Source organism: Pristis pectinata, chromosome 7 (genome assembly GCF_009764475.1).
Source record: "Pristis pectinata isolate sPriPec2 chromosome 7, sPriPec2.1.pri, whole genome shotgun sequence".
In the NCBI taxonomy this organism is placed as follows: Eukaryota; Metazoa; Chordata; class Chondrichthyes; order Rhinopristiformes; family Pristidae; genus Pristis; species Pristis pectinata.
In genome coordinates this window covers 98469023-98483312 of record NC_067411.1, presented here as the reverse complement: position 1 = coordinate 98483312, position 14290 = coordinate 98469023, and the positions used below count along the sequence as shown (strand labels likewise).

Sequence of the window (14290 nt, the reverse complement as noted above, 5' to 3'; positions counted from 1 at the left end):
GAGAATTCCAAGTTCAAACCGGAGGAACAGCATCTCATTTTCCATCTTGGAACCTTGCAGCCTAATGGCATGAACATTGAATTCTCCCACTTCTAGTAATCTCCACCCCACTTCCCCACACCCCCTCCCCCCCACCATGCTTCCTCTTCCTCCCTTTCCTAGCCTCTTTTTTGCTACCTTTTTTTCCTCTCTCTCCTTACCTTTGACCCATCCCCCAGTGGATCTGCTCTCCCCTCCTCCCCCGCCCCTGCCCATCACTATCTCTTACCTGCATCTACCTACCACCACCCTGTGCCCACCCCGCCTCCCCTCTTCTGTCCACCTATCACTGCTCTGCTTTTCCCTCCTATATATCGGGCTTCCCCTTTTCCTATCTTCAGACCTGAAGAAGGGTCCTGACCCGAAACGTTGACCGCCTGCTTTTCTCCACGGATGCCGCCTGGCCTGCTGAGTTCCTCCAGCATCATCGTGTTTTTCAAAAGTTTAAAGGGGATGTGAGGGGAAAGTTTTTTTTACAAAGAGTGGTAGTGGAAGCAAATACGATAGTGGCGTTCAAGGGGCTACTGGACAGGCACATGAACATGCAGGAATGGAGGGGTATGGATCATGTGCAGGCAGAAGGGATTAGTTTAATTTGGTATCATGCTCAGCACAGACATCGTGGGCCAAGCATAGAACAGTACAGCACGGGACAGGCCCTTCAGCCCACAGAGTTGTGCCGAATTAATTAAACCAATGACACCCTTCTCTGCATATTCATGTTCCTACGTTTAAGAGCCTCTTAAACACTCCTATTGTATCTGCCTCCAGCACCACCCCTGGGGGTGCATTCCAGGTCCCCACCAATCTTTGTAAAAAAAACTTGCCTCGCACTTTCCCCCTCTCACCTTCAATACATACCCTCTAGTGCTAGATATTTCAATCCTGGGAAAAAGATACTGGCTGTCTACTCCATTTATGCTCGCATAATTTTATAAACTTCTATCAAATCTCCCCTCTGCTTCCACACTGCTCTAGGGAAAACAGCCCCAGCTTGTCCAGCCTCTCCTCATAGCACATGTCCTGGTAAACCTCCTCTGTTCCCTCTCCAGAGCATCCACATCCTTCCCATAATGAGGTGACTAAAATTGAATGCAATACTTTAAATGTGGCCTAACCCGAGTTTTATAAAGCTGTAACATAACTTCCTGGCTTTGAACTCATTGCCTTGACTAATAAAGGCCAGCATGCCATACACTTTCTTTACCACCCTATCAAGCTGTGTGGCCACTTTTAAGGAGTCATGTACCTGGACCCCAAGATCCCTCTTTTCATCAATGCTGTTAAGGATCCTGCTATTAACTGTGTACTCTCTATGTTGGATCTCCCAAACTGCAGCACCTCACACTTGCCTGGATTAAACTCCATCTGCCACTTCTCCGCCCATATCTGCAACTGATCTATATCCCGCTGTATCCTTTGGCAATCTTCTATGCAACCCACAATGCCGCTAATCTTTATGTTGTCTGCAAACTTAGTCACCCACCTTAGCATAATTCCTGTGCTGTACTGTTTGATGTTCTATAAACAACACAGCCTAATGTGGATACCTCAGTGTTAACTGACAGCAACTGTGTTAAACTGGTGGGAATCTCTGCTAGTTTCATGGAGTAATGATAGTGATCACCATAAGTTTTGATGTCATTCCTACCACAAGGTCTGAATTCATATCAAGTATAGAGCAGGATTCAAAATGAAGCTCTTTGTAAGAAGGTAAATAACCAATTGGTTACCCTGAACAAATTCCATTGCATAACTGGAGTGGAAACAATGTTTTCTCGAATGAGAAGGGGATTATTTACAAAACTGAGGTTCAAAATCACTGTGTCAATATCTAATCCAGTTAGTTTAGGCAGAGTTAATTTTTGGGAAGTATTTTTCAGAGACTGAAATTAAATTCACACACACACAAATTAAAATAAACACCTCTTTATTTCCATTTATTAAAAAAATGATTACAGAGTTTCTATCAAGCTTTGTTGAAATAACCAACAAAATATTTCTTATCTCTTCATGTTGGATACCATTGTTGAGATATGTTACTTCTTTGACCTAAAAAGAACAGATTTTACATTAGGTGGGTTACACAAGTAAAAAGTACTCCCAAAACTGCCTTGAAAAAGTGGCCAAATATGAAGAGACCAACCTGAAACATTCTTAGTTTATTTCTAGCACTTTGTAAGTTCATGATACATTCTTTATGCTACAGATATAATCCATCCCAAAAGTATTGTCATAAATTTCATGTTTACACAGTTGTGTTACCTTGCTATTTTTGTACTACAGGCAGCCATTAGTGAGTTTTGAAATAATTAAAGGTTTTAAAAACAGTTTATTAAAGTAAAATAATTTAAAAGAATCCAGGAATGATAGCATAAAACACTGGCTCTTGATATGTCTTTGCTATTTTTACATATAAAGACTTGCATTCAGATAGTCTCTTTCAATATCTTTACACATTTGCCACTGTAAAGCCAATGAAGCAAAAAACAAGCTGCAGGAGGAACTCAGCAGGTCGGGCAGCATCTGTAGAGGGAAATGGACAGTCCAGATGAAGGGGTTTGACCCAAAATGTCGACTGTCCGTTTCCCTCTACCGATGCTGCCTGACCCGCTGAGTTTCTCCAGCACCTTGTTTTTTGCTCCAGATTCCAGCATCTGCAGTCTCTTGTATTTCTGAAGCTTAATTTTTGTGGCAGGTGCAAGAAACACGGCCTCCAACTTGTGCACAATTTGATTTTCAGATCTGACGGGGCCTTGTTTTAATGGCTCCTCAGTCAAACAGGCAACTTATATCCACATGCTTCCTCAGAAATTAGATTGTTCTGTGCATTACTTAAAAACTAGATGCTTTTGTGCATTACATGCAGTTTAGAGTCATAGTGTTGTACAGAACAGAAATGGGCTCTTCTACCGAAATCATCCTTGCTGACTGTGATGCCTATCTATGCTTATCCCATTTGCCTACATTTGATCCACATCCCGCTACCTGTCCAAATGCCTCTTAAGTGCTGTTATTGTATCTGCCTCTACCACTTCCTCTGGCAGCTCATTCCACATACCCTCTGATGTCCGTCACGTTTGTTCCCTCTCACCTTAAATCCGTACCCTCTAGTTTCAGACTCCCCTAACCTCGGAAAAAGACTCTGTCTGTCTGTCTGTTGTTTAAATCTCGAAGGTCACTCCTCAGCAGTTTGTGGGGACGTGAAATTGTGGAAGAAAATTAGTGAGTCACGAACTCTGCGATTCTTGGTCTAAGATTATCTATGCATCTGCTCAGATCATGAGACTCTTTCACCAACCCCCGGTAATACAACAACCCCCTCCCCACCCCCATTGCCTTACCTGCGGTTAAACTGGTCAGAGCTCCCATCCACCGATCATCTCACCAGACACCGCCCATCCAAGCACCTGGTTAGATCCCACTCAAACATTAACCACTTGATCAGACTTCTCCTCACACCAATCACCCAACTCCCCCACTGACTGATCACCCAATCGCACTAGCCTTCTTCCCTTCCCTTCCCTTCCCAGACCCTGTGTAAAACTGACAATTGCAGGCCGACTTCTCTCACATCCAGAACCTTCAACTGCTCACAGTAAAGTAGATGTCATACCTGAATCTCCTTCTGATCCCTAATGCCACCCTCAGCCCTCTCTCCCCCACCTCCTCCCAGACCTGACTGTGGTCCCATACTTGCCTGATGATTTCTGTGCCCTCTGCACAGGCATGGTGTTGGAACTGGAATTGGTGCACAAAGATGATCGGCCATTGTCTCTTGTAAGGCCAATTCATGACACTGTTGAGCTGCTCTTGACTTTCCGAGTAATGACCTACAACCCTGGTATTCATTGGTGTGCCTTGCAGCAATGGTTTAATGTCCTTGACAGGCTTTAAGCAGATCCAAAGCCACTCTACATTACTTTCCTTGTAGCTTCAAACGATAGCTACAATATTTTTCATATGTATGAAACTTTGTTCACAGTGAAAACAACACATTTCTGTAATAGGGTTTGTTTGCAAAGTCTGCATCATCATCATCCTTATATATATTTAGCCAGTTCCACCTTTCTTCCAAAGGAAGCAATACTCAACAGATCCTGAGTTGCTTCATTTACTCAAATACAAATAGATTTGTTATTAAATTCTTCAAAGTCAAAATCGAGTTTATCCTCCAAACTCCTAGATCAGGAACTCAACACCTCCATTTGCAACTGAATCCTTGACTTCTTGACCAAAAGACCGCAATCAGTGAGGATAGGCAGCAACACCTCCGGCGCGATTATTCTCAACACTGGTACCCGACAAGGTTGTGTCCTCAGCCCTCTACTCTACTCCCTATACACTCATGACTGTGTGGCCAGATTCTGCTCTAACGCCACCTACAAGATTGCAGATGATACCACTGTAGTGGGCCGTATCTAAAATAAGGATGAGTTGGAGTACAGAAAGGAGAGAGAGAGCCGAGTGACATGGTGTCATGACAACAAACTTTCCCTCAATGTCAACAAAATGAAGGAGCTGGTCATTGACTTCAGGAAGGGGGATGGTGCTGAGGTCGAGAGGGTTGAGTGATTTAAGTCCCTAGGAGTGAACATCACCAACAGCCTGTCCTGGTCCAACCACATAGGTGCCACGGCCAAGAAAGCTCACCAGCACCTATACTTCCTCAGGACGCAAAAGAAATTTGGCATGACCCCTTAGACAATCACCAATTTTTATCAATGTACCACAGAAAGCATCCTATCTGGATGCATTGCGGCTTGGTATGGCAACTGCTCTGCCTCTGACTGCAATAAACTGCAGAGAGTTGTGGACACAGGTCAGCACATCATAGAAACCATCCTCCCCTCCATAGACTCTGTTTACACTTTTCGCTGCCTCGGTAAAGCAGCCAGCCTGATCAAAAACCCCACCCACCCCGGACGTTCTCTCTCTCCTCCCTCCCATCAGGCGGAAGATACAAAAGCCTGAAAGCACATACCACTTGGCTAAAGGACAGCTTCTATCCTGCTAAGACTATTGAACAGTCCCCTGGTACAATAAAATGGACTCTTCACCTCACAATCTACCTTGTTATGGCCTTGCACCTTATTGTCTACCTGCAATGCACTTCCTCTGTAACTGTAACACTTTACTCTGCATTGTGTTATTGTTTTACTTAGATGTACTGTGGTAATGAATTAATCTGTATGAACGGTATGAAAGACAAGCTTTTCACTGTACCTCAGTACATGTGACAATAATAAACCAATACCAATATGCACAAGTACTTGTGTGCACAGGTGCAATGAAAAACTTACTTGCAGCAGCATCACAGGCACATAGCATTAGAGACACAATATTCACAAGAAAAACATAAATTAAACATAAATTATGCAAAATTATTCAAGATTATACAAATTTATATTAAGCTTTGCAGCATATTTTAACTGTAGCATTTATGCTAGAGATGGAACAGAAAATGACTAAATACAGTAAGCCTCATCCTAAGCATGTTATTGCAAAAAGAAACACTCAAAATTGCTATTAAAAACATTACACTTCACCCTTTAGTGAAATGTCGCTCTTTCAGGGAATTTACTTAGGGGGAACTATGTACACCAATTGGTGTTCACACATTCACAATGTAAATACCAGCCCATTAAGTATCTGCTACAATTAATAAATAAATAAATAAATGCTACATGTCAGTTCCTTCTGACTTGCTGCTGGGAACTTACAAGTACTGTATCTACAAAATCTTTTCAGCAATTGGTCTTTGTGACCTTAAAGAGACAGATCAGGTTAAATGCATCTGAATAATTCAATCAAATCACAAACAAAAACCCTGCAACACTGAAATGGAAATGGAAAATTCTGGACATAGTCAGGCAGGATCTCTGGAGAGAGAAACAGAGGAACAGGTCATCGACTTGAAATCAGTTTAACTCAGCTTCCTAACTCTGACTTGTTCTCTACAGATTCTGCCTAATCAGTTGAGTATTTACTTCTGAGAAATGCAGTGTACATTATGTGGTATAACATTCTCCTTTAAGCAAAAGTGTGCCATCTAATTTATTGTGAGAAATTGAATGATCCACAAAGATTTAAAAAGCCAACGTGGCCTCATGTGTGATATGGGCTGAGACAAGGCTTTATTCCCAGTGTATAGTCATGGGCTTGAAAAAGGAGTATCTAGTTTGTTATAGATGAGAAATGTGGCTATCAAGGCTAACTAGGTGAAACACAGCCTAAATCTCAGCTGTAATGTTTCTGTGGTCAACTTCCAGCATCATATGTGAAGATTATAACTTGGAGATTTATTTTCAGTTTCCTTGGATTAATTAGGCATTAGAAGACTAAAGTTTCAAGTCAGAAGAATAATTGGAGAGTAAAAGAAAAAGTTTTATGGAAAGATAAAATAGTTTCACCATCAGACAGATTTTCATTCCCACCACCTGGTTGGTCACCTAACAGCATGGATCAATGGGATGGAAATCAAATGAATTCTGAATGGCTGAGCATTGCAGTTGGTCTGATTACTGCTCAGGTAATAAATGGGAAAACCTATCCCTCCTGTCCCCACTACTGAATATGAACTATCTGTGCTGCTCCAAAGATTATCTGTGCTACAAGAGAAAAGTCTGCAAATATTGGTGGTATAACAGCATTTTAAGATCTAGAGCCTACAACAGACAATAAGAATTCAGCAATTCTACAACATGGAAACCTTAATTTAACTTCATGTAAATTAACATTATGGCAAAAAAATATTTGATTCATCTTAACCTTTGGAATTATTCCTTGGAGATTGCAAGTCAATACCTACTTCACAAGTGAACTGAAGTAAATAACAACTTACATTTCCATTGTGCTGCTCATATAAAAAAAAACATTAATAACCAGGAACTTTTTCAGAGCTGCTCCCACTGAAAACGTATCAGAAGTATAAAGGTATAAGCAGGGCTTAACTGTACCTCCAGCCAAGTTATGGTAGAGAAGCCAAAGTTGCTCTGAGAAAACTCCATTGTACTGCCTCAGAACACTTATCACCTTTGAACATCTGTCAATTTTAATTTTCAGTCAATCATCAATTTTCTATATCCATTTTAGTAAAGTTTAAGCAATAATGCCTTTGCTTGCTTATTTTCTGCATTATTCAGTATCATAAGGCAGACTTTTTTTTCTCTGCCAGGCTTTTAGCTTAGCCACATTGCCATAAGAAAGAACTTGCCTATTTAAGTTGCAACAACAAACCTGCCCAAACACATCTGCAATAGCATCAAAAAAAATCTTTGAAATTCAACCTCTATCAATTTTCTGCTCAGCCTGAGCCTGAGGGGGAGAAAAAAACCTTCTGATAATGTTACTTTAAATGTTCTAAATCTGGGATGAGTTGTAGAAAAATTATCAAAAAGCTACAATTCCATTTATAGCAAATGGATTTAGAGATGTCTTTGCTTATGAGATTTTAATTTTCTTTCTGCCTAAATACTACTGATCTCACACCACACTCAACTGCACTCCAAGGCCAAGCTGTTCTTCCTTCCTAGGCCTGCCAGTGATCTATTACCATCCCCTTCCTTGCATCTCAATTTTTCTTTGATTCCTCCTTATTTTTTATTGAAAAGCAAGAAGCTGGAAATCTGAAATATAAACAAAAAATGTAAGTGATTCTCAGCAGATTTGGCAGTGTCTATGGAGAGAGAAATATTTCAGTTCAGATCAATGACCTTTCATTGGAACTGGAAAGATGATCCAGACCCTCCCCCCAACCTGGCCCCTGCCTCTATCTCTCTCCCTCTTCATCTCTCTGTCTCTATCTCTCTATCTATCTATCTATCTCTTTCTCTCTCTTTACCTCTCTCTATCTCTCTCTCTCTCTCTCTCTCCATCTCTTTCATTTAGACCAAAGGGTTCAGAGCAATATGTATAATGTGAACAAAAATACCCATGTAGATCCACTTACTCTCAACATGTAAGTAATAAACTGATCTACTAGCATTAATAAAATTATTTCTGAAAATATTCAGGTTTGCCTTAGAAGCTAGTAGCTGGAAAGAATGGCAAATACTTAGTTATCATTCCGCAATAATGCAGCTAGTGCTTCATTATCTGTTTACCGATTCTGAGAGTTAAGTATGTTTTCCTTCCTATTATCTTTCTTCAAAGAAATATTTAAATTTGAAAATACTGAAATTATATTCGTAAGGTGATTGGAGGAAGGTATAAGGGGGATGTCAGGAGTAAGTTTTTTACACTGAGAGTGGTGGGTGCATTGGAACGCACTGCCGGCAGAGGCTGTGGGGGCAGATACATTAGGGACATTTAAGAGACTCTTAGATAGACACATGAATGATAGAAAAATAGGGGGCTATGTGGGAGGGAAGGGTTAGATAGATCTTAGAGCAGGATAAAATGTCGGCACAACATTGTGGGCTGAAAGGCCTGTACTGTGTATGTTCTATAATACGTGACTGGGTGGTGTGGTGGTAGCAGGATACTTTGTCACTCCCAAGACTGGAGTTCAAATCCACATCAACCTCATGAGATACATCACCATGAGATAAGTTGTCAATTTCTGACCAGTTACAGGTGAAAAAAGGCACACCGTACACAACTGTTTAAAATAAAGTCAGTAAATTAACGATTAAAGGTAATTGAAAGAAAGGATTTTGGGTTGAAGGTGGTTTGAATGAGATTTAAGGCACATGCTGACAATTCAATGAATTCATCTCTTCCACCATGCTGCGATGCCCAGCTTCACCCTGTGAAGAGACTCGTTGTTCTCCATCATGCTGTGGGCGTCCAGAAAGGTAATCTGGGGAGCCAGAACCATCCTAGAGAGAAGTACAAAGTCCTGCTTTGTGTGAGAGCCATGTGCAATGAAACTCAGACATATGGGCAGGCCAGAAGTCAGACATATGGGCTGCCCTTGAAGCTCTTCTGAAAATCTTTGCTGATAGCAAATCATTGCCATAGTTTTGGTGTCTTTCAAAGCTGCCAAGATATTACAGATTCCCTGACATTTAGAAATATTTTAAAAACATTTAAAATGAAATAACCCATTTAAATACAAAAATTAAAAATTTAGAAAGAAATAAAATCATTTAAAATGCTCTAAACACTTCTAAGGAATGAATTCCATTGTGGTAAATACAAATAATTTAAAAAGTCTAACTTCTGCTGGGGAGTCCAGCCAGCTCCTATTCGGTCATTGGACTCTGTGAATTCACCAGAACAACTTGGTCAGCAGATTCAGGACTTTGACATTCAAATGGGAATCTGGAACTTACAAGGATTAATACTGGCAGTTCTATGTGGTACTGCCAACAAAACCCAACAAAATGTAGATCTGGGACAATAACTTCTAAAGCTCCACTAGATACTTGTAATGGCTTGTATATGTGACACTAATCTTGTTTCTGTTCCATTCAGTCAGGATGATCCAAATTTACTAAGCTCAACCTTGGTCAATGTTGTCTTTCCATGAGTTCTACTGGCATGTACCCAGTGCTGCTATGTGCAATAGTTCAATATTTTATGATTAAATTTACCAATATTCTTTCACTGAACAAAGGAAATCCTTGTGTACTTGTTTTTTTTAATGCATCTTTGACTATTCTGGAAGATTATTCATATACTCTGTTGGATGATAAATTACCAGCAAATACAAAGCTATTACTGATTCCATCCTTTCCCACAAAACCATCCCATGCATAAATGGTTGACCATGATACAGAAATTGTTCTGAGCTCACCCAATGTACGTTCTGCTGTAGAGGTTACTGCTACGGGGTTAATTTCCATTCACATAGAATGACCAACAATAATGACAAAGGAATGATTGTGCTCTCACTGAAATGATTTTTTTTTAGCTATGCCCACACTTACATTGCTGTTTTCATGGGTGGTGATCTGCACCGTTGACAGATAGCATATTGCATGGTCAGCTCCTCTAGATCTCAATCCATACCTTGGAGATATACAACACCATGACCAACTGCCTTCATACCCATGTAAAAGTGTGCCATGTATATAACTTGATCAATAACTTAAGTCTTAAAGCAACAGGCCCATGCATAGCCCATCTGAAGTACTTCTGATTGCATGACAATTCATCTTTGGCAGAAATAAAATTGTCTTAGCTTTTCCTCTGCCTGCTTCCAACTTTGGTTATTGGACAGAAAGCAAAGAATAAATAAATCTTTCTCAGATTGGTATTCGGTGAATAGCAGGGTACCACAGGGCCCCAGCTCATTCACAATCTATATCAATGATTTGACTGAGGGGACTAAATGTCGTATTTCCAAGCTTGCTGATGATACAAAACTAGAGACTGTGGCAAGGGAACAAGATGTAAAGTGGCTTCAAGAGGACTTAGACACACTGAGTAAGAACACGGCAAGACGGAATGTAATGTGGAAAATGTAAAGTTATGCACTTTTGTGGTACACAAACAGAAAAGCAGCGTAACTTTTAAACATTGAGAGATTGGGTATGTTGAGGTTCCAAGGGACCCAGGTATCCTTGTACACAAGTTGCTGAAAACAACATGCAGGTGTAGTAAGTGATTAGGTAAGCAAATGGTATGTTGGCCTTTATTACGAGAGTATCTGAGTACAGGAGTAACATGTCACTGCAATTATGTATGGCTGTGTTGAGACCACACCCAACGTATTACTTACAGTTTTGGTGTACTCTCCAGCGTTTAGAAGAATGAGAAGGATCTCATTAAAACTTCACAAATGCTTAAAAGGTTCAATGGGCTGGATGCAGAGAGAGGATGTTTCCCTTAGCTGAAGCATCTACAACTAGTGCTCACGGCCTCAAAATAAAGATTAGTCTATTTAGAACTGAGATGTGGAGAAATTACTTCACTCAGGAGGAGATGAATCTTTGGAATTCGCTTCTCTAGAAAGCTATGGAGGCTCATTCATTGAGTTCATTCAAAACATAGATTTCAGGATGTTAAGAAAATCGAGGGACTTGCAGATAGTGCAGGGAAATGGTGTAGAGCTGGATCAGATACAACCTTGATGAATGGTGGAGCATGTTCAACAGGCCAAATGGCTTATTGCTACTTCTATTTCTTGTCCTCATGATCAGCCTCTAAGTGCATGAGAAGAAGTATGAAGAAGTATGAGAAGATTGTCAATCACTTGAACTAGGTATAAATTGTCCTTTCACATCTCATTTTCAAGCCTTTATGGGTTGGTCTAGAAGAAGAGAATACCCTATCATTTATAATAGTACCATTAGTGGTAAAGTTGATGTTGTGGGCCAAAATTACCAGTGATAATTTTTGAAAGACCTCTGTGAAGGAACATTCTGAGACTGCAAGAGTCTTCCTTCTGATTTTTTGTTGGTTCAGTGTGTTTTCCTGGTCATAACCAACTTATAACTGCCCTAAGACCAATGGCAAAAGCCATACATGCTAACAATAATTTCAGGGGTGAAATTGTAATGACAAGAAGAGCTTTATTACTTATTTGTACCTTATATATATTTGTAGGCAAGATCCAAGGATAAATAGGACTTTGTCAAATCCAATAGAAAATGTAAATAATATCGTACCATGTCAAGAATGACCTCAGTTCAGTACGTTCTCAGGTTTTAGAGTCTTTATAATGGTTTGCATCTTTCCTGTTATAGGCTGCAAGCTATGTGCATCCACCCATAAGCCAAGATAAACCACAACACTTTGCACAAAACACACTTGTTCCTCCTTAATTTCACATGATGCCTGTGTAATTGCTTCAATATTTCCATAGAATTTGAAAATGTTCTTCAGTGCACGACTGGAGTTCTTCAGTACTCCAGACAGGAGCGGCGTCTTAATGCCTTCCACCTTCGTAGCCTGAGACGCATCCTGGACATCAAGTGGACTGACAGAGTCACCAACAACGAGGTCCTGACCTGCGCTTAGATACCCAGCCTCTTCACCCTGCTTCAACAACGTCGTCTCCGCTGGCTGGGCCACGTACATCGCATGCCAGATGGAAGGATCCCGAAAGACCTGCTGTACGGGGAGTTGGCCTCCGGCAAGAGAGCGGAAGGACGGCCCCATCTTCACTTCAAAGGTGTCTGTAAGAGAGATATGAAGTCACTGAACATGAACGTCGAGAGGTGGGAAGAAATTGCAAGCGATTGCTCTCGCCGGAGACTGGAACTACACAGAGGTCTGAAACGAGAAGAGAAGCTGAGGCTAGCTGCTGAAGAAAAGTGCATTCGCCGGAAAAACAGCACCAAAGCAACACAGGACGACAGCACCTTCAAGTGCAGTGGCTGCAGCTGAGACTGTCACTCCTGGGTAGGCCTCTATAGTCACAACAGACACTGCTCTACCACTACCGACTGAAGCAAGACTCTCCATGCGCAGATCCATGGTCTCGCGAGACTAAAGGATGTCACCAATCTTCAGTGCACGAGTGATTTATTCTTTGTAAAGTTTTGTCCATACTGGCGTGTAAGAATTTAGGGGACAATTTAACACCAAAAGTAAAGGATTGTGTAAGAATAGAGTGCCATGCATACACTGATGGTTAAATAAGACCAATTCTGATCAAGATTTCGAGAAGATCTGGAATGGATTGCCATGTAATTAAAGAAATTTAATGTAGAAAGATGCTAAGCATTACATTTTGTTGGGAAAATGGGAAGAGGTAACATAAAGTTGAGGGCATAACCCTAAAAGATTACAGGAACAGTGAAGTCTGGGGCTTTATGTGCACAAAGTATTGAACATAGCTAGGAGGTTGAGAAAGTGGTTAAAAAAATATGGGATCCTGGGTTTTGTAACCAGAGGCACAGAGAACAAAAGGAAGGCAGTCATGATGAATTTTCATTAAACAATGGTTTGCTCACAATTAAAGTATTGTACTCAGTTCTGGGTGCCACAGTTTTGGAAAGTTGTGAGCACCTTGAAAAGGGTGCAGAAGAGGTTTACTAGAAGGATTCCAGGGATGAGAGTTTTTGGTTGCATGGATAGACTTAAGAAGCTACGGTTATTCTCCTTGGAACAGGGGAGGTTGAGAGGGAATCTGATCCAGATATTTTAAATTGTGAAAGATCTAGACTTGGAGTATTGTGCTCAGTTCTGGTCTCCCAGTTACTGGCAGGAGGTCACTAAGCTGGAAAGGGTACAGAAGAGATGCACGAGGATGCTACCAGGACTGGAGGGCTTGAGTTATAAAGAGAGGCTGGATAGACTGGGACCTTTTTCCCTGGAGCACAGGAGGCTGAGGGGTGACCTTAAAGAGGTTTAGAAAATCATGAGAGGCATAGATAAGGTGGATGGTTGCAGTTTTTTTCCCAGGGTAGGGGAGTCTAAAACTAGAGGGCATAGGTTTAAACTGAGAGATTAAAGATATAAAAGGGACCTAAGGGGCAACTTTTTCACACAGAGGGTGGTGGGTATATGGAACGAACTGCCAGAGGACACTGTAGAGGCAGGTACAATTACAAGGTTTAAAAGATATTTGGATAGGTACATGGATAGCAAAGGTTTAAGGGATATGGGCCAAATGCAGGCAAATACCACTCGCTCAGATAGAAATCTTGATTGGCAACTTCAGTTTGGACCAAAGGCCCTATTTCCGCACTGCATCACTCTGTGAATCTATATGGTGTGAGCAGAAGGAAACTGTTCCCCTTGGCAGAAGGGTCAAAAACCAGAGGACACAGAATCAAGGAGACTAAAATCAGATAATATCCAAATGACACGAGAGAAAATCCTTTCATACAAAAAACGAAATGTAGAGGAGATGGATTCAGTCGTGGCGTTCCAAATGGAGCTGGAAGGAAGGAACTTGCACGGCTATTCGGGAGAATTTGGAAAAGTGAGACCAGCTGGATTGGTCTTGTGTAGAATTGGTATGGACTGGACAGGCTGAGTGCCTTCCTTCCATGCTGTAATCTTTTTGTCATTCTGTGACACTTACTTGCACTGCACTTGAGACAAATCAAATGTTGTAAGTATTTTTGCCCCAACCGACTCAACATAGTGAAGTTGTGATGTGGTTACTATTCCTAGTTGACTGCTTGACTGATTGTGACTTTGTCCTCAGCACAAAGTCTGTTTTATTCTGCCTTTTGACCCACCAAAATCAGTGTGGCACATTCACTGTGAACCGTGAACCATTTTACCAAAACGCAATCCCTCTCCAAGTCCTTCCCAACCTTCTCTCCATCCCGGTGCTGATGAAGGGTCTTCACCCTGAAACATTAACTCTGTTTCTCTGCCCACAGATGTCACCTGACCCGCTGAG

The 14290-nt window shown here is 41.2% G+C and overlaps 1 long non-coding RNA gene across 1 annotated transcript in view; it reads right to left on the bottom strand.

Annotated features, from left to right (window-relative positions):
• Positions 1 to 2128: 2128 nt before the first annotated feature.
• LOC127572714 (uncharacterized) overlaps positions 2129 to 14290 on the bottom strand; it is a 69629-nt gene continuing 57467 nt past the window's right edge. The window contains exon 5 of the long non-coding RNA XR_007956660.1: positions 2129 to 12107. This is a non-coding gene — a long non-coding RNA (uncharacterized LOC127572714). The remainder of the gene's footprint in view (positions 12108 to 14290) is intronic.